This window comes from Hemiscyllium ocellatum, unplaced genomic scaffold, assembly GCF_020745735.1.
Source record: "Hemiscyllium ocellatum isolate sHemOce1 unplaced genomic scaffold, sHemOce1.pat.X.cur. scaffold_1974_pat_ctg1, whole genome shotgun sequence".
Lineage (NCBI taxonomy): Eukaryota > Metazoa > Chordata > Chondrichthyes > Orectolobiformes > Hemiscylliidae > Hemiscyllium > Hemiscyllium ocellatum.
The window spans coordinates 14,402-39,450 of record NW_026867931.1 but is presented as its reverse complement, the minus strand read 5'-3'; the positions used below and the strand labels follow the sequence as shown (position 1 = coordinate 39,450).

The 25,049-nt window shown below is 52.2% G+C and overlaps 1 long non-coding RNA gene across 2 annotated transcripts in view; it reads right to left on the bottom strand.

Annotated features, from left to right (window-relative positions):
* LOC132810812 (uncharacterized) overlaps positions 1-25,049 on the bottom strand; it is a 38,970-nt gene that overhangs the window by 511 nt on the left and 13,410 nt on the right. For both annotated transcript variants that reach the window (XR_009643112.1, XR_009643111.1), the window contains 2 exons: positions 12,855-12,991; positions 9,034-9,162 (listed from right to left, as the gene is read on the bottom strand). This is a non-coding gene — a long non-coding RNA (uncharacterized LOC132810812). The remainder of the gene's footprint in view (positions 1-9,033; positions 9,163-12,854; positions 12,992-25,049) is intronic.

Below are 25,049 nucleotides of genomic sequence, written 5' to 3'. Positions count from 1 at the left end.
AGCCAGTGCTCAGGGGAGGCAGGTTTGAATCCCATCATAAGATATGGTGGAATTTAAAATCAATAATTTTAAAAATAGCAATTAACAATCCATAAACAAATATGAAACCATTGCTGATGTACAAAAATTACAATCCCTTAGATTAGATTTGTACAGTGTGGAAACAGGCCTTTCGACCCAACCAGTCCACACCATCCCTCCAAAGAGTAACCCACTCAGACCCTTCTCTCTCGACCAAATGCACCTAACATTATGGGCAATTTAGCATGGCCAATTCGCCTGACCTGCACGGCTTTGGACTGTGGGAGGAAACCGGAGCATCCGGAGGCATTTCACGCAGACACAGGGAGAATGTGCAAACTCCACACAGTCGCCTGGGGCTGGAATCGAACCTGGGACCCTGGTGCTGTGAGGCAGGAGTGCTAATCACTGAGCCACCGTGGCGTGCACTTGGCCTTTCGACAACGAGATCTGATCATCCTCACTTGGTCTACACGACATACCCACAGCAAAGTGTTTGCCTCTCAATTACCCTCTGAAATGGCCGAGCAAGCTACTCAGCTCATGGGCAGGTAGGGATAGGTAATAAAGGCTGGTCAGTCAGAGACACCCACATCCCCTACCTGATTTATAAAAGAAATCTAATAGAATGGTCCCACTGGTATCGTGGTGGGCCCAGTGACCAGGGTCCTGGCCGATCATGTCAGTAGGTTTATGGACAGGGCTTTAAACTGACAGAGAGGATGCTGGGACAGGATCCAGATGAAAGGAATTTTCCAAATCCAAAGAGAAAAGGTGAAGCATCGGAACAACATGGGAATGTGACTGAAGGCAAGCAGGAAGGAACAGGAAGGGACAGCGATTAACTAAAACTGTACATCAGTGAATAGGTTTGTGACAGGAAATTGTGGGAAAGAATAAATTATTTCATTTTTGAATGGACGAAGTCTTATCAATAAGGCAGATGGATTAGTGACACTGAGATTAAAAAAAAGGTTTAGACACCAGAGAGATATGGTTACAGGGTGAACAAAAGGTGGACATAAATATTCAATGGATCACAACCTTGCGGAAACTCAGGCAAAATGGACAACACTAACAATAATGGGTAAGAAAGGCATTACAGAGAAAGCATTTGGTCTCAGATCATGAAGTAGAGTCAGTCTGAATGTAAATTCTGGCTACTACTTGCCGAGGACACATGCAGGAGAACAGTTTTAGCCACTGAACAGCATTCCATTGTTCATCACTGCATTACACAGGAACTCATTGGAATTTTTTAACAAACACATTGTGATAATTTTGGGAAACTTCAATATTCCCATAATCTGGGACAGTCACACTGACAACAGTGATATTGGAAGAGGAGTTCAGAGAATTAGTTTTCACTGTTTATTTGAATAACAAATTGTGCAACTGGCGAGGGACATAGCTATCTCAGAGCGACCGTTGTGTGATGAAACTTCGTGAATGAGTAATGTCACCTGGAGAGATGCTCTGCGAAATTGTGATAAAGTGCAGTTTAAAGAAATATAAAAGTTTTAAAGTGAATCACAGAAAGGACAAGCTACAACGAGAAACAAAAATAACCAATGACATGAGTTTGAGAGGAGAACTGACCAAGGTAAATAGGCTAAACAGACTGAAATATGTGCCTGTAAATGAGCATTGGAAACCATTTAAAGGAGCAGTGTAAAACACTCAACAAAAGGACATTCCATTGAAACAGACAAATCCTCAGCAAGAAATCCCCATCGGTCCCTCACTCAAGTAAAAAGGATCATATTAGATTATCGGGCTTAGAGGATCACCAAAAAGTACTTAAAATCCTGAAGTGAGAGGATGTTTTAGGAGTAAGTTTTAAAGGGATTGCAAAGGGTCTGCTCGCAGGAGGAGGTCAGATGGAAGAGGGAATAATTGTCAAGGTTTTATGTCACAACAGGAACCGGGAGAGCTGAAGGTGCTGAGAGTGTTACAGAGAGTGGTCAGGGTCTGAACGGTGTTACAAAGCCAGTACAGATTGCTGCAGCGGGAGGGGTTTGCAGAGGGAGGGAGGGACATATGTATTTTTATTTATTCATTCATGGGATGTGGATGTCACTGATTGGACAAACATTCTTTGCCCCACTGCTAATTACCCAGAGTATAGCACAGAGTCAGCCATATTGCTGTGGGTCTGGTGTCCTGTGCAGGCCAGACCAGGTTAGAATGTCAGATGTTCTTCTCTAAAGGATGTAAGTGAACCAGATGAGTACTTCCTACTGGTCAACAATGCTTTTATGTACAGCCACAACATGACATCCCAACACCTCCTCTTATTGCTCTGCTCAAAGAAGGTAACCATCCCAAACGCCTGCTTCACCAGTCTGTCTACCTGTGACACCACTTACAAAGAGCTATCTACCTGCATCCCTGGGTCTCTGACTGACAACACCACCCAGGGCCCGAACATTAACTGTACAAGTCCCACCCTGGTTTGTTTCACCAAAATGGAACATGTCACGTTTATCTAATTAAACTCCATCTGCTATTCTTCAGCCCACTATCCCAGCAGTACTGTTCATCCTGTTGTATCTTGGATAAATTTCTTCACTGTCCACTTTACCAACAATTTCAGTGTCACTCAAAAAATGTACTTACCACAAAACCAATATTCCCATCCAAACCATTTACCCAAATGACAAACAACAGGGGACCCACTACACCGCTGGTCACATGCCTCCAGTCAGAAACACAACATGTCTCCCATCACCCTCTGTCTCCTACCATCAAGCTAGTTTTGTAACCAGTTCACTAGCTCCTCCTGAATGCCATATCCTTTTACATTGATCTGAGCTTATTACCCATTTACCAGACGGATCGTAGAACACAGAACAGTACAGCACAAGACCCTTCGGCCATGATGCCATGCCCATCTTTTACCCGACTGTAAGATCAAACTAACTGACATACCCTTCATTTTGCTCCCATCCATGTGCCTATCCAAGAGTCTGTTAAAATATCCCGTTCTACCCACCCACCACTCTGTGTAAAGAACCTACATCTGTAATCTCCGCTTACCCATCCTCCAATCACCTTACAATCATGCCCCCTGGTACCATGTATGCCATGGGATAAAGAGGTCTCTCACTGTTCACTCTCTCTTTGCCTCACACCATCTTGTTCACTTCTACCAAATCACACCACACCCTTCTTCACTCCAATGAGAAAAGCCTTAGCTCCCTCGACCTTTCTTCATAAGACATGCCCTCCAGTACAGGCAGCATCCTGGTAAATCTCCTCTTTACCCTCTCTAAAGCTTCCACGTCCTTCCTGTAATGAAGGGACCAAAACTGAACACAATATTCTAATTGGGATCTAAACAGGGCTGTATAGAGCTGCAGCATAACCTCATGGCTTTAAAACTCAATCCCCCAGCTAATGAAAGCCAATGCAACATATTCTTTCTGAACAACACTATCAGCTTGGTGGCAAATTTGAGGGGATCTCTGGTCATGAAATCCAAGATTCATCTGTTGCTCCACACTATCCAGTATCCTGCCTGTATCCCTGTATTCTGCATTCAAGTCTCACCTTCCAAAATGCATCACTTCACACTTTTCCAGATTTGACTTTATCTGCCACTTCTCAGCCCAGCTCTACATCCTGTCAATGTCCCATTGCAACCTCCAGAAGACGTCCACACTATTCACCACTCCACCAACCTTCATGTCATTGGGAAACTTACTAACCCACTCTTCCACTCACACATCCAAGTCATTCATAAAATCACCAAAAGCAGAGGTCCTGTAACCTCTCCGTGCACAAAACCAGTGGTCACCGAGCTCCAGGCTGAATGCATCACCCTCTGTCTTCTATGGGCCAGGAATTCTGTATCCAGACAGACAGGTTTCCATGTATCCCATGTTCTGTGCTTTCTCAATGAGCCATAAATGCATTTTGTCACATTCTCAAAGGATTCAATAAGATTTCTGAGTCATGACCTGTCCCTTACAAAGCCATGATGACTTTCTCTAATCAAACTATGGTTTTCCAAGGAATCATAAATCCTGTATCTCAGAGTCTCCAATAATCTGCACATCACAGACAGAAGACTGACAGGTCTGTGATTCCCAGGATTATCTCTATTCCCTTTCTTGAACAACGCATGGCTGATTCACCTAACCTGCTCATCTTTGGGCTGTGGGTGGAAACCGGAGCACCTAATGGAAATCCACACAGACATGGTGAGAATGAGCAAACTCCACACATACAGTCGCCTGGGCCTGGAATTGTAATCACGTCCCTGGTGCTGTGAGGCAGCAGTGCTAACCACTGAGTCATCGTGCTGGCCCATGTAACTCTCTAGAGCCCTGCTTCTGATCTTTGGTTCCTCAACCTTAAGTCAGCTTCCTTCTTCCTCTTGACTAGATGAACTTGGAACCTTGTTAAATGCTTTGCTGAAGTCCATGTAGACAACGCTGACTGCTCTGCCTTCATCTATGTCTTGGCCACCTCCTCGAAGAGTCAATCCGGTTTGGGAAACACGGTTTCCCACTCACAAAGCCATGCTGAATATCTCGAATCAGCCCTTGCCTTTCCAAATATATGTAGCTCCATTCTCTCAGAATCTCCTCCAACAACTTACCCAGCACTGGCTCACTGCGCTGTGATTTCCTGGCTTTTCCCTGCAGACCTAAAGTGATGGAATAGCATTAGCCGCCCTCCACTCTTCCGGTAACTCATTGTGTCTGATGATAATATAACTATCTCTGTTAGGGACACCGCAATCTCTTCCCTAGCTTCCCATGAATATTCAAGGATAGACCTAATGAGCTACTCAGGATTAATTAACCTTTATTTGTTTTAAGATTCCAGCACTTTTTCTTCTCTGTTGAGGATTCTTTCCAAGACATCACTATTTATTTCCCCAAGTTCCCGAGCTTCCATGTCTTTCTCCACAGTAACTCCTGACAACACTATTTTGTCTAATATCTCACCCACCTCCTGATAGTTAAGGGGCCCGATTTTCTACCAAGTTACTCTTTAGCCCTTATTGAAACTTGTGTAAAGGCTTCTGAAAATTCAAATAAATCGTATCCTCAGTACAACTACCCCTACACCCGTATCTATTCTGCCATTTATACTCACACCAATAAAAATACAATCCTACAGGCTCAAAGCAACATTCTCTTTTTATTAAATGTGTTTCTAAGGGCCCAGTTATTGTTTATTGACATATCCTTTCAAACACATTTTAGCTCCCGACCTACTATCAGGCCAACACTGTTTGGTTTCAGACTGGCAGTAGAAAGGTTATGGGAGTTCGTGTTTAACAATCTGAAAAAGGGAGCTTACAGGTTCAACAGGTAATAGAGGCTTTGAGTTGAGAACAGAAGTGAGTCAAACAGTCAGGGCAGGCAGGGACAAGGTAGGACTAATAAATTAAACTGCATTTATTTCAATGCAAGGGGCCTAACAGGGAAGGCAGATGAACGCAGGACATGGTTAGGAACATGGGACTGGGATCTCATAGCAATTACAGAAACATGACTCAGGGATGGGCAGGACTGGCAGCTTAATGTTCCAGGATACAAATGCTACAGTAGGGATAGAAAGGGAGGCAAGAGAGAAGGGGGAATGGCATTTTTGATAAGGGGTAGCATTACAGCTGTGCTGAGGGAGGATATTACCAGAAATACATCCAGGGAAGTTATTTGGGTGGAACTGAGAAATACGAAAGGGTTGATTGCCTTATTGGAATTGTATTATAGACCCCCCAATAGCCAGAGGGAAATTGAGAAACAAACTTGTAAGGCGATCTCAGCTATCTGTAAGAATAATAGGGTAGTTACGGTAGGTGATTTTAACTTTCCAAACATTGACTGGGACTGCCATAGTGTTAAAGGTTTAGATGGAGAGGAATTTCTTACGTGTGTACAAGACAATTTTCTGATTCAGTATGTGGATGTACCTACTAGAGAAGGTGCAAAACTTGACCTACTCTTAGGAAATAAGGCAGGACAGGTGACTGAGGTGTCAGTGGGGGAGCACTTTGAGGCCGGCGATCATAATTCTAATTATTTTAAAATAATGATGGAAAAGGATAGACCAGATCTAAAAGTTGATGTTCTAAATTGGAGAAAGGCCAATTTTGACGGTATTAGGCAAGGACTTTTGAAAGCTGATTGGAGGCAGATGTTCGCAGCTAAAGGGACGGCTGGAAAATGGGAAGCCTTCAGAAATGAGATACCAAGACTCCAGAGAAAGTATATTCCTGTCAGGGTGAAAGGGAAGGCTGGTAGTTATAGGGAATTCTGGATGACTAAAGAATTGAGCGTTTGGTTCAGAAAAGGAAGGCAGCATATGTCAGGCATAGACAGGATCGATCGGGGGAATCCTTAGAAGAGTATAAAGGAAGTAGGAGTATACTTAAGAGGGAAATCAGGAGGGCAAAATGCATACATGAGATAGGGCTGACAAATAGAATTAAGGAGAATGCAAAGAGTTTTTACAAATATATTAAGGAAAAAAGGATAACTAGGGAGAGAATAGGGCCCCACAAAGATCAGCAAGGTGGCCTTGTGTGGAGCCGCAGAAAATGGGGGAGATATTAAATGAATATTTTGCACCAGTATTTACTGTGGAAAAGGATATGGAAGATATAGACTGTAGGGAAATAGATGGTGACATCTTGCAAAATGTCCAGATTACAGAGAGGGAAGTGCTGGATGTCTTCAAACGGTTAAAGGTGAATAAACCCCCAGGAACTGACCAGGTGTCCCCGAGAACTCTGTGGGAAGCTAGAGAAGTGATTGCTGGGCCTCTTGCTGAGATATTTGTACCATCGATAGTCACAGGTGAGGTGTCAGAAGACTGGAGGTTGGCAAACGTGGTGCCACTGTTTAAGAAGGGTGGTAAAGACAAGCCAGGGAACTATAGACCGGTGAGCCTGAACTCAGTGGTGGGCAAGTTGTTGGAGGGAATCCTGACGGACAAGATGCACATGTATTTGGAAAGGCAAGGACTGATTAGGAATAGTCGACATGGCTTTGTGCGTGGGAAATCATGTCTCATAAACTTGATTGAGTTTTTTGAAGAAGTAACAAAGAATATTGAGGAGGGCAGAGTGATAGATGTGATCCATATGGACTTCAGTGAGCTATTCGACAAGGTTCCCTATGGGAGACTGATTAGCAAGGTTAGAACTCATGGAATACAGGGAGAACTAGCCATTTGGATACAGAACTGGCTCAAAGGTAGAAGACAGATGGTGGTGATGGAGGGTTGTTTTTCAGACCGGAGGCCTTTGATCAGAGCAGTGCCACAAGGATCAGTGCTGGGCCCTCTACTGTTTGTAATTTACATAAATGATTTAGATGCAAACATAAGAGGTACAGTTAGTAAGTTTACAGATGACACCAAAATTGGAGGTGTAGTGGACAGCGAAGAGGGTTACAACAGGATCTGGACCAGATGGGACAATGGGCTAACTGGCAGATGGAGTTTCATTCAGATAAATGCGATGTGCTGCATTTTGGGAAAGCAAGCTTTAGCAGGACTTATCCACGTAATGGTAAGGTCCTAGGGAGTGTTGCTGACCAAAGAGAAGTTGGAGTGCAGGTTCATAGCTCTTTGAAAGTAGAGTCGCAGGTAGATAGGATAGTGAAGGTGGCATTTGGTATGCTTTCCTTTATTGCTCAGAGTATTCAGTACAGGAGATGGAAGGTCAGGTTGCGGCTGTACAGAACATTGGTTAGGGCACTGTTGGAATATTTTGTGCAATTCCGGTCTCCTTCCTATCGGAAGAATTGTTGTGAATCTTGAAATGGTTCAGAAAAGATTTACAAGGATGTTGCCAGGGTTGGGGGATTTGAGCTACAGGGAGTGGCTGAACAGGCTGGGTTGGTTTTCCCAGGAGCTTCGGAGACTGAGGGGTGACCATACAGAGGTTTACAAAATTATGAGGGGCATGGATAGGATAGGATAAATAGACAAAGTCTTTTCCATGGGGTCAGTGAGACAAGAAATCGAAGGCATAGGTTTAGGGTGAGAGGGGAAAGATATAAAAGAGACCTAAGGGGCAGCTTTTTCATGCAGAGGGTGGTACGTGTATGGAACGAGCTGCCAGAGGATGTGGTGGAGGATGGTACAATTTCAACATTTAAGAGGCATTTGGATGGGCATATGAATAGGAAAGGTTTGGAGGAATATGGGCCGGGTGCTGGCAGGTGGGACTAGATTGGGTTGGGATATCTGATTGGCATGGACGAGTTGGACCGAAGGGTCTGTTTCCGTGCTGTACATCTCTATGACTCTGTCACTCAGAGGTTATAGAAATAAACTGCGTGGTCGAGTCTGGAGGAGATTAAAGGTATAAAGGTTTATAGTTACTGAAGGAAATTACATCAATCGGGACCAGCAGAGTTTACAGAGACTGAGTGTGTTTTAGAGACAGGAAGAGTTTATAGTCATCATTAGAAATGCAGAGACTAATTTATGAGAGAAGCAGGGCCACTCTGCTTTGTGCCCAGAGACAAGGAGGAGTCTAACAGCTGGAGGAGGTTACTAAGGTACAGAGCTTTTTTGTTGTCGTGACGGGAAGGTTACAGAGATCATGAAGGTAGTAGGAGTTCAAAAAAGTCACAAAGACAGGGAGGTTTTTCAGGTCTGGAAAGGACTACACTGACAGGGATGGCTTCAGGAACTGAAGAGTTATTTTTCTTCAGTTAAGGAGAGATGTGACAGAACCTGGGATTAAAGGCAAAGGCAGAAACTTGGAGAGTTGTACTGGTTGGATGAGCTTTCAGCGATAAGCAGGACTGTAGGGGCTGATAGAGATAGGGGAAGTGGTATCTATGAAACAGACAGTGGGAAACTGACAGACATAGGGAGGGTTGTGTGGAACAGATGAATTTACAGACAAGATAGTGATAATGAAGCCAGAGAATGTTCTCATGTTCCTTGCCCAGCATTGTTCCTACATCATGCCCTCAGGTTCTGAATTAAAGCCCATGAACTCCTCCCTGTGCTGTTTACTGTGAGTGATCTTACCGGCTGCAGGATTTACTGAAGGCTCCAGATCTCCCTCTCCATCTCTCTCTGGCTGACCAACTGTCTTCAATGTGGTGATGGACGAGACAGGAATTGGGAATTGTGCTGAGTCAGGGACATCAGGAATACCTACAGGAGACAGAGAAATAGACAGAATAGGAAATTAGACTAATGCAATGAAGTCCCACAATGAACATAGAGAATGGCACTGAGTCCCACGGAGATATGGAAATTCCCAGTCTCCATCCATGGCCTGTGCAGTTGCTTCCCTCTGGAGTGGGGAATGCTGTTGGCTCAGGATCTGGAGTAACTGCAAGAGCGAGAGACACTGACAGAGGCAGCAAATAGACCTACACAGTGAGGGATACCACATGGAGAGAGACTGAGTGATATCAGCAGTGTGCTGGAAGGTGTCAGGATCACACAATGGTATCATTAGAAGTGGTTCTGACCAGTGAGCACTCAGGGAGGACTGAGCTATTTCATTGGGATAGACTCCTCTGGTACCAGGATTATGCACTGTGCTGTAAATGGACACAGATGAGGAGGGGGACAGGTCTCAGGTGAATGGAAATTCCCAAGACCAAAGAGAAAGGTTGAAATATTGGAACACCATGGCGATGTGGATGAAGACCAACAGAAAGAAACATTAAGGGACTGAGTTTAATTAAAATACAACATTGTCAAATAGATTTGTGACAGGAAATTATTGGTTAAAATAAAGTAAATGCCATTTCCGCCCCTTACAATTCCTCATACACCACAAGTGACATCACTTCCGCCCCTCACACCATTGCTGATGTCACACACTCAGTGACTCCCGCCCCCCCCCACTGCCGTGTTTGCCACTACTTCTGTCCCCACCAACACCACTCACCTGCATTCTGCTGACACCACTCCCAGGTCCCACCGTCACCATCCCCACCCCCAGAACCCTGAGGGGAACACCACCCCTGCTCATGACTCCATCCCCATCCCCCCTAACACCACACCCACTCCAGTTACAGGCACCGTCCCCTCCCCCAGCTCCACACCTACGCCTGGTCCCAGCTCCCACTCCTGCCGAATTTTCACCATTCCCCCTGACCTCCCCCTCACTGAGGACGAGTGATCAGTCCTCAGCAAAGGCCTCATCTTTATCCTCCTCCGTCCACACATCAATTAATTTAATACACGCCGTGACATCGAACACTTCTCCCACCGCCTCCGCCTCAAAGCTTATTTTGACAATGAACACTCCCGCCTATTTTCTGAGAACCCCTTTTCCGGCCTCCAATACACTCCATCCACCTGGACACCCCGCGCTGGCCTATTACCTGCCTTCGATCTCTTCATTTCCAACTTCCACCGACACATTAACCGCCTCAACCTATCTACCCCCTCCCCCACTCCAACCTCTCACCCTCACAACGCCCAGCCCTCCACTCCCTCTGCTCCAATCCCAACCTCACCATCAAACCAGCAGATAAAGGGGGTGCAGAGGTAGTCTGGTGCACTGACCTCTACACCGCTGAAACCATGATGTCAACTCAAACATACCTCCCCCTACCACCCCCTCTACCATGACCCACCTCCCATCACCAAACCGTCATCTCCCAGAGCATACAGAACCTCATCACCTCAGGAGGAGATCTCCCACCCACAGCTTCCAACCTCATTGTCCGGGATCCCCCACTGCCCGGTTCTACCTCCTGCCCACGATCCACAAGCCTGACCACCCTGGCCGACCCATTGTCTCAGCATGCTCCTGCCCCACTGAACTCATGTCTTCCTACCTCGACATTGTCCTATCCCCCAGTCCAGGAACTACCCACATTCGTTCGAGAAACCACCCACACCCTCCACTCCTCCAACACTTCCGTTTCCTTGGCCCCTAACGCCTCATCTTCACAATGAATATCTAATCCCTCTACACCTCCATCCACCATGACCAGGACCTCCAAGCCCTCCGTTTCTTCCTCTCCCGACGTCCACAACAGTACCCTTCCACCGACACTCTCATTCGTTTGGCTGAACTTGTCCTCACCCTTAACAATGTTTCGTTCAAATCCTCCCACTTCCTCCAGACCAAAGGGGTAGCAATGGGCACCCGCATGGGCCCCAGCTATGCCTGTCTCGTTGTTGGCTACGTAGAACAGTCCATCTTCCGTAGTTACAATGGCACCACTCCCAACGTCTTCCTCTGCAACATTGATGACTGCATTGGCACCACCTCGTGCTCCCTCGAGGAGTTTGAGCAATTCATCAACTTCACCAACACATTCCACCCTGACCTTAAATTTACCGGGACCATCTCCAATACCTCCCTCCCCTTCCTGGCCCTCTCCATCCCCTTATGACAACTGACTTGACACCAACATTTTTTACAAACCTACCCACTCCCACAGATGTCTAGATTACATATCTTCCTATCCTACCGCCTGCAAAATTCCCAACCTCTATTCCCAATTCCTCCGCCTCCGCCGTACCTGCTCCCAGGTGGGCCACTTCCACCACAGAACACACCAAATAGCCTCCTTCTTTAGGGATCGGAATTTCCCTTCCCACGTGGTAAAAGATGCCCTCCAACGCATCTCGTCCACATCCCGCACCTCCACCTTCAAACCCCACCCCTCCAACCGTAACAAGGACAGAACGCCCCGGTGCTCACCTTCCACCGTACCGACCTTCACAAAAACCAAATCCTCTGCCGCCATTTCCACCACCTCCAAACGGACCCCACCACCAGGAATGTATTTCCCTCCCCACCCCCTCCACTTTCCGCAAATACCATTCCCTCCGTGACTACCTGGTTAGTTCCATGCTGCCCAAAAACCCACCCTCCCTTCCTGGCACCTTCTCCTGCCACCGCAGGAACTGTAAAACATGTGCCCACACTTCCTCCCTCACCTCTATCCAAGGCCCCAAAGGAGCCTTCCACATCCATCAAAGTTTTACCTGCACATCCACCAATATCATTTATTGTGTCCGTTGCTCCCGATGCGGTCTCCTCTACATTGGGGAGACTGGACACATCCTAGCAGAGCACTTTAGGGAACATCTCTGGTACACCCGCACCAATCAACCCCACCGCCCTGTGACCCAACATTTCAACTCCCCCTCCCACTCTGCCAAGGACATGCAGGCCCTGGGCTTCCTCCACCACCACTTCCTCACCACCTGACGCCTGGAGGAAGAACGCCTCACCTTCCACCTCGGAACACTTCAACCCCAGGGCATCAATGTGGACTTCACCAGTTTCCTCATTTCCCCATCCCCCATCTCACCCCACCTCCAGCCTTCCAGCTCAGCACCGCCCTCATGACCTGCCCTATTGGCTTATCTCCCTTCCCACCTATCCACTCCATCCTCATCTCTGACCTATCACCCCCATCCCCAACCCCATTCACCCATTGTACTCATTTCTACCTTCCCCCATCCTCCACTCTGACCTATCACCTTCTTCTGCACCCCATTCACCTATTGTTGCCCCCTCTCATTTATCTCCCCACTCTGCAGGCACCCTGCCTGTGTTCCTGATGAAGGGCTTTTCAAATACATTTCAAATATGTGGAGGGACTATTGGGAAGGGAGGAGGTTACAGCGATAGGACCTGTTACAGGAATTAAAAATTATTGAAGACACTGGACCACAAGACATGCCAAAGATACAGTATTGCAGAGTAGTGAGTTTTAATATAGAACTTACATTGGGGCGGTGATTGAGTCTGGGGTGTGTGTGCACTGTGCTCCCCTCTAGCACTGTATCTATGTCATGTTGTGTTAACAAATGTTTGGAGCCCTCTCATTGCTCTTTGCTCTGTGCACTGTGGGGGGCCTTACCTCACTACAGGATTTATTGAAGGCTCCAGATCTCCCTGCCCTTTGTCTCTCTCTGGCAGACCAACTGCGTTCAATGTGGTGATGGACAATCCACCCAGCAGCTGGGAAGGCTATTGAGTCAGGACTTTCCTGAGTAACTACAGGAGACAGAGAAATAGACAGAATGGGAAATTAGACAGATGCAGTGAGGGTTACACACGGAGAATGGCACTGAGTCCCACAGAGATCTGTAAAATGGAGCGATATTAAGTAATAGTCCCAGATTGCTGGAAGATGTCAGGATCACACAGTCATGTTGGAAGAATGGGTTTAGCTTCATGATGCCCTGGTATCAGTGCTCAGGGATGAGCACCCAGCGAGCAGGTGAAGTGATGGCCTAGTGGTATTTTTGCGAGAGAATATATCCAAAACCTCAGCTAATATTCAGGGGAGGCAGGATTGAATCCCGCCATCTGAAAAGGAGACATTTGAAATCAATAATTTTAAAAATAATTATTAACAATCCACAATTAAGTATGAAACCACTACTGAAGTGTAACAAATCCAAACACTTGTCCTTTAGAGAAGGACATCTGCCCATCCTGACCTGGTCTGCACGACGTACCCACAGCAAAGTGTTTGCCTCTCAATGACCCTCTGAAATGGCCGAGCAAGTTACTCAGCTCAAGGGCTTCTAGGGCTGGGCAAGAAAGGCTGGTCAGCAAGAGACACCCACATCCCAGACCTGATTTACAAAAAAAAAATCTATTAGGATGGTCCCCCTGGAACTGTGCTGGGACCTGTGTCCTGGCCAGTCATGTCGGTAGGTTTATGGACAGGGCATTAAACTGACAGAGAGGATGCAGGTGAAAGGAGCTTTCCAAATCCAAAGGGAAAAGGTGAAGCAATGGAACAACATGGGAATGTGGCTGAAGAGAAGCAGAAAGGAACAGGATGGGACAGAGTTTAACTAAAATTGTACATCAGCAAATAGATTTGTGACAGAAAATTGTGGAAGAGAGGATATTATGTTTTTTTTTAATGGACAATGTTGCTGTAATAAGGTAGATGGATTTGTGACACAGAGATAAAAGAGATTTAGACACCAGGGAGACATGGATACAGGGTGAACAAAAATATTCAGTGGTTCGTAATCTCATGAAAACCCAGGCAAAAATGGGCAACGTTATCAATAATGGATAACAAAGGCATTACAGAGAAAGCATTTGGCCGCAGATCATGAAGTAGAGTCAGTCTGAATATAAACTCTGGCTACTACTTGCCAAGGACACAAGCAGCAGTTTTAGCCACCAGACAGCATTCCATTGCTCATCACTGCATTAAACAGGAACTCATTGGAATTTTTTAACAAAGGCATTGTGATAATTTTGGAAATCTTCAATATTTGTATAATCTGGGACAATCACACGGTCAACATTGATATTGGAAATGGAGTTCGGTTAATTTTTTTTCAGTGTTTCTTTGAAAAACACATTGTGCAACTGTTAAGGGACATAACTATCGCAGAGCGACCGTGTAATGAAACTTAGTGAATGAGTAATGTCACCTGCAGAGATCCTTCGGGAAATTGTAATAAAGTGCAGTTTAAATAAATATAAAGTTTTAAAGTGAATCACAAAAAGGGCAATCACAAAACTAGGAACAAAAATAGCCAATTACATGAGTTTGAGAGGAGAACTGACCAAGGTAAACAGGCTAAACAAACTGAAATATGTGCCTGTAAATGAACAGTGGAAAACATTTGAAGGGACAATGCAAAACACTCAACAAAAGGACATTCAATTGAAACAGTAAAAACCTCAGCAAGAAATTCCCACTGATCCCTCACTCAGGACAAAAGGGATCATACTAGATTATGAGGCTGAGAAGATCACCAAAAAGTACTTCAAATCCTGAAGTGAGAGAGTGCTTTAGAAGTAAATGTTAAATGGATTGCAAAGGGTCTGGTAGCAGGAGGAGTGCTGTGGGAATGGGAACCACGGTCAGGGTGGAAAGGAACAGGGAGAGGTGAAGGTGCTGGAGATGGTGAGAGTGTTACAGAGAGTGGTCAGGGTGTTACAAAGCCAGTCTGAATTGCTGCAGCTGGAGGGGTTTGCCGAGGTAGGGAGGGACATAGGTATTTTTATTTATTCATTCATGGGATGTGGGTGTCACTGCCTGGAACAACGTTCTTTGACCCCACTGCTAATTACCCAGAGGGCAGCTCAGAGTCAGCCATATTGCTGTGGGTGTGGAGTCACATGTTAGCCAGACCAGGTTAGAATATTTGATGTCCTTCCCTAAAGGAGGTCAGTGAACCAGATGAGTTCTTCCCGCTGATCAACAATGCTTTTATAGTGGCCTGACCAATGTCTTGTACAGATACAACATGACATCCCAACTCCTACGCTCAATGCTCTGCCCAATGAAGGAAACCATCCCAAACGCCTGCTTCACCAGCCTGTCTACCTGTGACACCACATTCAAAGAACTGTGTACCTGGGTCACTGGATCTCTGACTGAAAACACTACCCAGGGCCCGAACAATAACTGTACAAGTCCCACCCTGGTTTGTTTCACCAAAATGGAACACTTCACATTTATCTAATTAAACTCCATCTGCTATTCTTCAGCCCACTATCCCAGCAGTACTGTTCATCCAGGGACACACACACACACACACACACACACACAGCGAGGAAGGGACACGGACACACACAGCGAAGGGGGGAACATGCATCCGCGCACACACACACACACACAGACACAGCGAGGGAAAGGACACTCACACACAGTGAGGGGAGGACATGCACACACATACACACACACACACAGCGAGGGACACACACACGAGGGAGGGACACACACAGCGAGGGACACACACACAGCGAGGGACACACACACAGCGAGGGACACACACACACACACACACAGCAAGGGACACACACACACACAGCGAGGGAGGGGGGACACGCGCACACACACAGCGAGGGAGGGACACACACACAGCGAGGGAAGGGGGCACACACACACACACACACAGTGAGGGACGGACACGCACACATACACAGCGAGGGAGGGACACACACACACACAGCGAGGGAGGGGGACACGCACACACAGCGAGGGAGGGACAAACACACACACACACAATGAGGGAGGGGGACACGCACACACACACACAGCGAGGGAGGGGGACACGCACACACAGCGAGGGAGGGGGACACACGCAAACACACACACACACACACAGTGAGGGAGGGACACGCACACACACACAGCGAGGGAGGGACATGCGCGCACACAGCGAGGGAGGGACACACACACACACACACACAGCGAGGGAGGGGGGACACAAACAGCGTGGGAGGGGGACATGCACACAGTGGGGGGGGACACGCACACAGTGAGGGGGGGACACACACACAGTGAGGGGGGGGACACGCACACAGCGAGAGGGACACACACACACACACGCACACAGCGAGGGACACACACACACACACACACACACAGCGAGGGGGGGACACACACACAGCGAGAGGGACACACACACACACACACACGCACACAGCGAGGGGGGGACACGTACACAGCGAGGGTGGGGACGTGCACACAGCGAGGGGGGGGGACACGCACACAGCGAGGGAGGGGACGTGCACACACAGCGAGGGGGAGAGACACGCACACACAGGGAGGGTGGGGGGACACACACACACAGAGCGAGGGAGGGGACACACACACACAAACATACACAGTGAGGGAGGGACACGCACAGATACACAGCGAGGGAGGGACAGACACAGCGAGGGAGGGGGACACTCACACAGCGAGGGAGGGGGACACGCACATAGCGAGGGGGGGACACGTACACAGCGAGGGTGGGGACGTGCACACAGCGAGGGAGGGGGTGCGCACACAGCGAGGGAGGGACACGCACACACAGGGGGACACGCACACACACAGTGAGGGAGGGACACGCGCGCGCACGCATATACACACACACACACACACACACACACACACACACACACACAGAGCGAGGGAGGGACACACACACACAGCGAGGGAAGGGGGCGCACACACACACACAGTGAGGGACGGACACGCACACACACACAGCGAGGGAGGGACACGCACACACACAGCGAGGGAGGGGGACACGCACATAGCGAGGGGGGGACACGTACACAGCGAGGGTGGGGACGTGCACACAGCGAGGGAGGGGGTGCGCACACAGCAAGGGAGGGGGACACGCACACACAGTGAGGGAGGGACACGCGCGCGCACGCATATACACACACACACACAACACACACACACACACACACAGAGCGAGGGAGGGACACACACACACAGCGAGGGAAGGGGGCGCACACACACACACAGTGAGGGACGGACACGCACACACACACAGCGAGGGAGGGACACGCACACACACAGCGAGGGAGGGGACACGCACACACACAGCGAGGGAGAGGGACACGCACACAATGGGGGGGGACATGCACACACACAGCAGGGGGTGACACACATAGCGAGGGACACACACACACACACACACACACATCGAGGGAGGGGGACGCGCACACAGCGAGGGAGGGGGACACATGCACACACACACACACACACACACGCACGCACAGTGAGGGAGCGGGACACACACAGAGCGAGGGGGGGGAACACACACACACACAGTGATGGACGGACACGCACACGTACACAGTGAGGGAGGGACACGCACACACACACAGCGAGGGAGGGACATGCGCGCACACACAATGAGGGAGGGGGACACGCACACACAGCAGGGGGGACACACACAGCGAGGGGGGACACACACAGCGAGGTAGGGGACACACACACACACACAGCGAGTGGGAGACACACACAGCGAGGGAGGGACACGCACAAACACAGCAAGGTAGGGGACATACACAAACACACAGCGAGGGAGGGACACGCGCACACACAGCGAGGGAGGGGGACACACACAGCGAGGTAGGGGGACACACACACACAGCGAGGGAGGGACACGCACAAACACAGCGAGGGAGGGACACGCACAAACACAGCAAGGTAGGGGACACACACAAACACACAGCGAGTGAGGGGGACACACACACACAGAGGGAGGGGGACACACACACACAGAGGGAGGGGGACAGACACAAACAAACACACACAGCGAGGGAGGGACACGCACACACACAGCGAGGGAGGGACACACACTCACAGCGAGGGAGGAGGACAGACACAAACACAGCGAGGGAGGGGGACACACACAAACACCGCGAGGGAGGGGGGGACACACACACAGCGAGGGAGGGACACACACAGCGAGGAAGGGACACACACAGCGAGGGAGGGACACACACACACACAGGGAGGGACGGACACACACACATACACAGCGAGGGAGGGACACACACACAGCGAGGGAGGGACACGCACACACAGCGGGGGAGGGACACGCACACACAGCGGGGGAGGGGGACACGCACACACAGCGAGGGAGGGGGGACACACACAGCAAGGGGGTGGGACACACACACAGCGAGGGAGGGACACACACACACAGCGAGGGAGGCACACGTGCACACACAGCCAGGGAGGGACACGCACACACACAGTGAGGGAGGGACACGCACACATACACAGCGAGGGAGGGACAGACACTGCGAGGAGGGGGACACACACAGCGAGGGGGACACACACACATAGCGAGGGGGTGGGACGCACGCACAGCGAGGGAGGCACACGTGCACACACAGGGAGGGAGGGGGACACACACACACACACACACAGCGAGGGAGGACACGCACACACAGCGAGGGAGGGACACACACACACAGCGAGGGAGGGGGACAGACACAAACACACACAGCGAGGGAGGGACACACACACACAGCGAGGGAGGGGGACAGACACAAACACAGCGAGGGAGGGGGACACACACAAACACCACGAGGGAGGGACACACACACACAGCGAGGGAGGGACACACACAGCGAGGGAGGGACAGACACAGCGAGGGAGTGGGACACTCACACAGCGAGGGAGGGGGAACACACACACACAGCGAGGGGGGGACACACACACAGAGCGAGGGAGGGACTCACACACACGCGCGCGCGCACACAAACAAACACACACACACACAAACACACACACACAGCGAGGAAGGGACACACAGACACACACACAGAGCGGGTGGGACACACACAGCGAGGGGGTGGGACACACACAGCGAGGGGGTGGGACATACACACAGCGAGGGGGTGGGACATACACACAGCGAGGGAGGGACACACACACGGACACAGCGAGGGAGGGACACCGACACGCACACACAGCGAGGGAGGGGGCGCGCACACACACACAACACACACACACACACATACACAGCGAGGAAGGGGGACACACACACAGCGAGGGAGGGACACACACATACACACACACACACACCCACACACACACACACACAGAGCGAGGAAGGGACGCACACACACACACACAGCGAGCAGGTGGGACACAAACAGCGAGGGGTTGGGACACACACACACAGCGAGGGAGGGACACGCACGCACACACACACACACACACACACACAGCGAGGGACACACACACACACACACACACACACAGCGAGGGAGGGGACACACACACACACACAGCGAGGAGGGGACACACACAGCGAGGGAGGGGACACACACACACACAGCACACACACAGAGCGAGGGAGGGGACACACACAGCGAGGGAGGGGACATACACAGCGAGGGAGGCACACACACACACACAGCGAGTGAGGGGGGACACACACAGAGCGAGAGAGGGACATGCGCGCACACACACAGCGAGGGAGGGACACACACCCACACACACAGCGAGGGAGGGACACACACACACACACAGCGAAGGAGGGACACACACACAGCGAGGGAGGCACACATGCGCACACAGCGAGGGAGGGACCCGGACACGCACACACACAGCGAAGGAGGGACACACACACACACACACAGCGAGGGAGGACACACACACACACACGCACAGCGAGGGAGGGACATGGACACGCACACACAGCAAGGGAGGGGGCACACACCCACACATACACATACACAGCGAGGGATGGGGACACACACACACATACAGAGCGAGCGGGTGGGGGACACACACAGCGAGGGAGGGACACACACACATAGCGAGGGGGTGGGACGCACACACAGCGAGGGAGGCACACGTGCACACACAGGGAGGGGCGGACACGCACACACACAGCGTGGGGGTGGGGAGACACGTACACACAGCGAGAGGGGGGACATGCACACAGCGAGGGAGGGACACACACACGCGCGCGCGCGCACACACACAGCGAGGGAGGGGCATGCACACACAGCGAGAGAGGGGGACACACACAGCGAGGGAGGCACACATGCGCACACAGCGAGGGAGGGACACGCACACACACAGCGAAGGAGGGACACACACACACACACACACACACAGCGAGGGAGGGACCCGGACACGCACACACAGCGAGGGAGGGGGCACACACACACACACACACAGCGAGGGAGGGGACACACACACAGCGAGGGAGGGGGACACACACACACACCGCACAGCGAGGGAGGGACATGGACACGCACACACAGCAAGGGAGGGGGCACACACCCACACATACACATACACAGCGAGGGATGGGGGGACACACACACATACAGAGCGAGCGGGTGGGGGACACACACAGCGAGGGAGGACACACACACACACACACACACACAGAGAGCGAGGGAGGGGACACACACAGCGAGGGAGGGGACACACACACACAGCGAGTGAGAGGGACACACACAGCGAGGGGAGGGACACAAACAGCGATGGGGACACACACACACACACACAACACACACAGAGCGAGGGAGGGACATGCGCGAACACACACAGCGAGGGGGGGGAAACGCGCAATCACACAGCGAGTGGGGGGGGACACACAGCGAGGGGGGAGAACACACACAGCGAGGGGGGGACACACATAGCGAGGGGGGGACAAACAGCGAGGGGGGGACACACAGCGAGGGGGGGGACCCACACACAGCGAGGGAGGCACACATGCACACACAGGGAGGGGCGGACACACACACACACACACACACACACAGCGTGGGGTGGGGACACGTACACACAGCGAGGGGGGGGACACGCACACAGCGAGGAGGGACACACACACACACGCACAGCGAGGGAGGGACATGCACACACACACACACACATACACACAGCGAGGGAGGGGGACACACACAGCGAGGGAGGCACACGTGCGCACACAGCGAGGGGGGGGACACGCACACACACAGCGAGGGGGGGACACGCACACACAGCGAAGGAGGGACACGCACACACACACACACACACACACACGCACAGCGAGAGAGGGACGCGGACACGCACACACAGCGAGGGAGGGGGACACACACACACACGCATACACACACGCACAGCGAGGGAGTGTCACGGACACGCACACACAGCAAGGTAGGGGGCACACACCCACACATACACATACACAGCGAGGGATGGGGACCCACACACACATACAGAGCGAGCGGGTGGGGGACACACACAGCGAGGAAGGGACACACACACACACACAGCGAGGGAGGGGACACACACAGCGAGGGAGGCACACGTGCGCACACAGCGAGGGGGGGACACGCACACACACAGCGAAGGAGGGACACACACACACAGCGAAGGAGGGACACACACACACACACACACACGCACAGCGAGGGAGGGACGCGGACACGCACACACAGCGAGGGAGGGGGCACGCACACACAGCGAGAGATGGGGACACACACACAGCGAGGGAGGGGACACACACACACACACACCACACACACACACACACATATGCACACGCACAGCGAGGGAGGGACACGGACACGCACACACAGCAAGGGAGGGGGCACACACCCACACACACATACACAGCGAGGGATGGGGACACACACACACAGAGCGAGCGGGTGGGACACACACACAGTGAGGGAGGGACACACACACACACACAGCGAGGGATGGGGACACACATAGCGAGGGTGGGACACACACACAGCGAGGGTTGGGTGGACACACGCACACACACACACACACACACACACACACACACACAGTGAGCGGGTGGGACACACACAGCTAGGGGGAGGGACACACACACAGCGAGGGGGAGGGACACACACACAGCAAGGGAGGGGGCACACACTCAGACACACACACACACACACACAGCGAGCGAGTGGGACACACACAGCGAGGGAGTGGACACACACACACAGCGAGGGAGGGACATGGACACGCACACACAGCGAGGGATGGGGACACACACACACACACACACACACACACACACATTGAGGGAGCGGGACACACACAGAGCGAGGGAGGGGGTGGACACACACACAGTGAGGGACGGACACGCACACATACACAGTGAGGGAGGGATATGCGCGCACACACAATGAGGGAGGGGGACACGCACGCACACACAGCAGGGGGGACACACACAGCGAGGGAGGACACACACAGCGAGGTATGGGGACACACACAGCGAGGTAGGGGGACACACACAAACACAGCAAGGTAGGGGACATACACAAACACACAGCGAGGGAGGGACACGCGCACACACAGCGAGGGAGGGGGACAGACACAAACACAGCGAGGGAGGGGACACAAACACACACACACATATGCACACGCACAGCGAGGGAGGGACACGGACACGCACACACAGCGAGGGAGGGGGACACACACAAACAAACACACACAGCGAGGAAGGGACATGCACACAGCGAAGGGGGGGACACGCACACAGCGAGGGAGGTGACACGCACACAGCGAGGGAGCGGGACACGGACACGCACACACACACACAGCGAGGGAGGGAGGACTCACACAGCGAGTGAGGGGACTCACACAGCGAGGGAGGGGACTCACACACACAGCGAGGGGGGGACACACACACAGCGAGGGGGGGACACACACACACAGCGAGGGAGGGACACGCGCACACACAGCGAGGGAGGGGACACACACAAACAAACACACAGCGAGGGAGGGACACGCACAAACACAGCGTGGGAGAGGGGGACATGCACATAGCGAGGGGGCGGGACACACACAGCGAGGAAGGGACACACTCACACAGCGAGTGAGGGCACACACACGCACACACACAGCGAGGGAGGGAAACGCACACACAGCGAGGGAGGGACACACACACACACACACACACACAGAGCGAGGGAGGGGGGACACACACAGCGAGTGAGGGGGGACAGACACACACAGCGAGGGAGGGAAACGCACACACACACAGCGAGGGTGGGGGGGACACACAGCGAGCGGGTGGGACACACACAGCGAAGGGGTGGGACACACACACACACACACACACACACACACACAGTGAGGGAGGGGGACGCACACACACAGTGAGGGAGGGACACGCACAGATACACAGCGAGGGAGGGACAGACACAGCGAGGGAGGGGACACACATACAGCGAGGGAGGGGGACACACACACACAACGAGGTAGGGACACACACACAGAGCGAGGGAGGGGGACACACACACAACGAGGTAGGGACACACACACAGAGCGAGGGAAGGGGTGCACACACACACAGTGAGGGACGGACACGCACACACACACAGCGAGGGAGGGACACGCACACAGCGAGGGAGGGATAAACACACACACAGCGAGGGAGGGGGACACGCACACACAGCGAGGGAGGGACAAACGCACATACACAGCAGGGGGTGACACACACAGCGAGTGGGGGACACACACAGCGAGGTGGGACACACACAGCGAAGGTGGGGTACACACACAGCGAGGGACACACACACACACACACACACACAGAGCGAGGGAGGGGGTGGACACACACAGTGAGGGACGGACACGCGCACACACACAGTGAGGGAGGGACATGCGCGCACACACAATGAGGGAGGGGGACACGCACAGCGAGGTGGGGACACACACAGCGAGGTAAGGGGACACACACAGCGAGGTAAGGGGACACACAAAGCAAGGGAGGGACACACACAAACACAGCAAGGTAGGGGACACACACAAACACACAGCGAGGGAGGGACACGCGCACACACAGCGAGGGAGGGGGACACACAGCGAGTAGGGGGACACACACACACAGTGAGGGGGGGACACGCGCACACACAGCGAGGGAGGGACACGCGCACACACAGCGAGGGAGGGACACGCGCACACACAGCAAGGTAGGGGACACACACACACACAGCGAGGGAGGGACACGCGCACACACACACAGCGAGGGAGGGGAAGACACACAGCGAGGGGGGGACACACAGCGGGGGAGGGGGACACACACAGCGAGGGAGGGGGGACACACACAGCGAGGGAGGGGACACACACACACACACAGGGAGGGAGGGACACACACACAGCGAGGGGGAGGGACACACACACAGCGAGCGGGAGGGACACACACACATACACAGCGAGGGAGAGGGACACACACACAGCGATGGAGGGGGATACTCACGCACACAGCGAGGGGGGGTCACGCACAGCGAGGGAGGGGACACACAGCGAGGGAGGGGGAGACACGCACACACAGCGAGGGAGGGGGGGACACACACACAGCGAGGGAGTGGGACACACACACAGCGAGGGAGGGGACACACACACACACACACAGCGAGGGAGGGACACACGCACACACAGCGAGGGAGGAGGACACACAGACACAGCGAGGGAGGGGGGGACAAGCACACACACAGCGAGGGAGGGACACACACACACACAGCGAGGGGGTGGGACACACACAGCGAGGGGGTGGGACACACACACACGCACAGCGAGGGAGGGACACGGACACGGACACGCACACACAGCGAGGGAGGGACACACACACACACACACACAGCGAGGAAGGGAGACACACACACACACACAGCGAGGGACACACACACACACACGCACATCGAGGAAGCGGGTCACACACTGAGCGAGGGAGGGGGTGGACACACACAGTGAGGGACGGACACGCGCACACACACAGTGAGGGAGGGACATGCGCGCACACACACTGAGGGAGGGGGACACGCACAGCGAGGGGGGACATACACAGCGAGGTAGGGGGACACACAC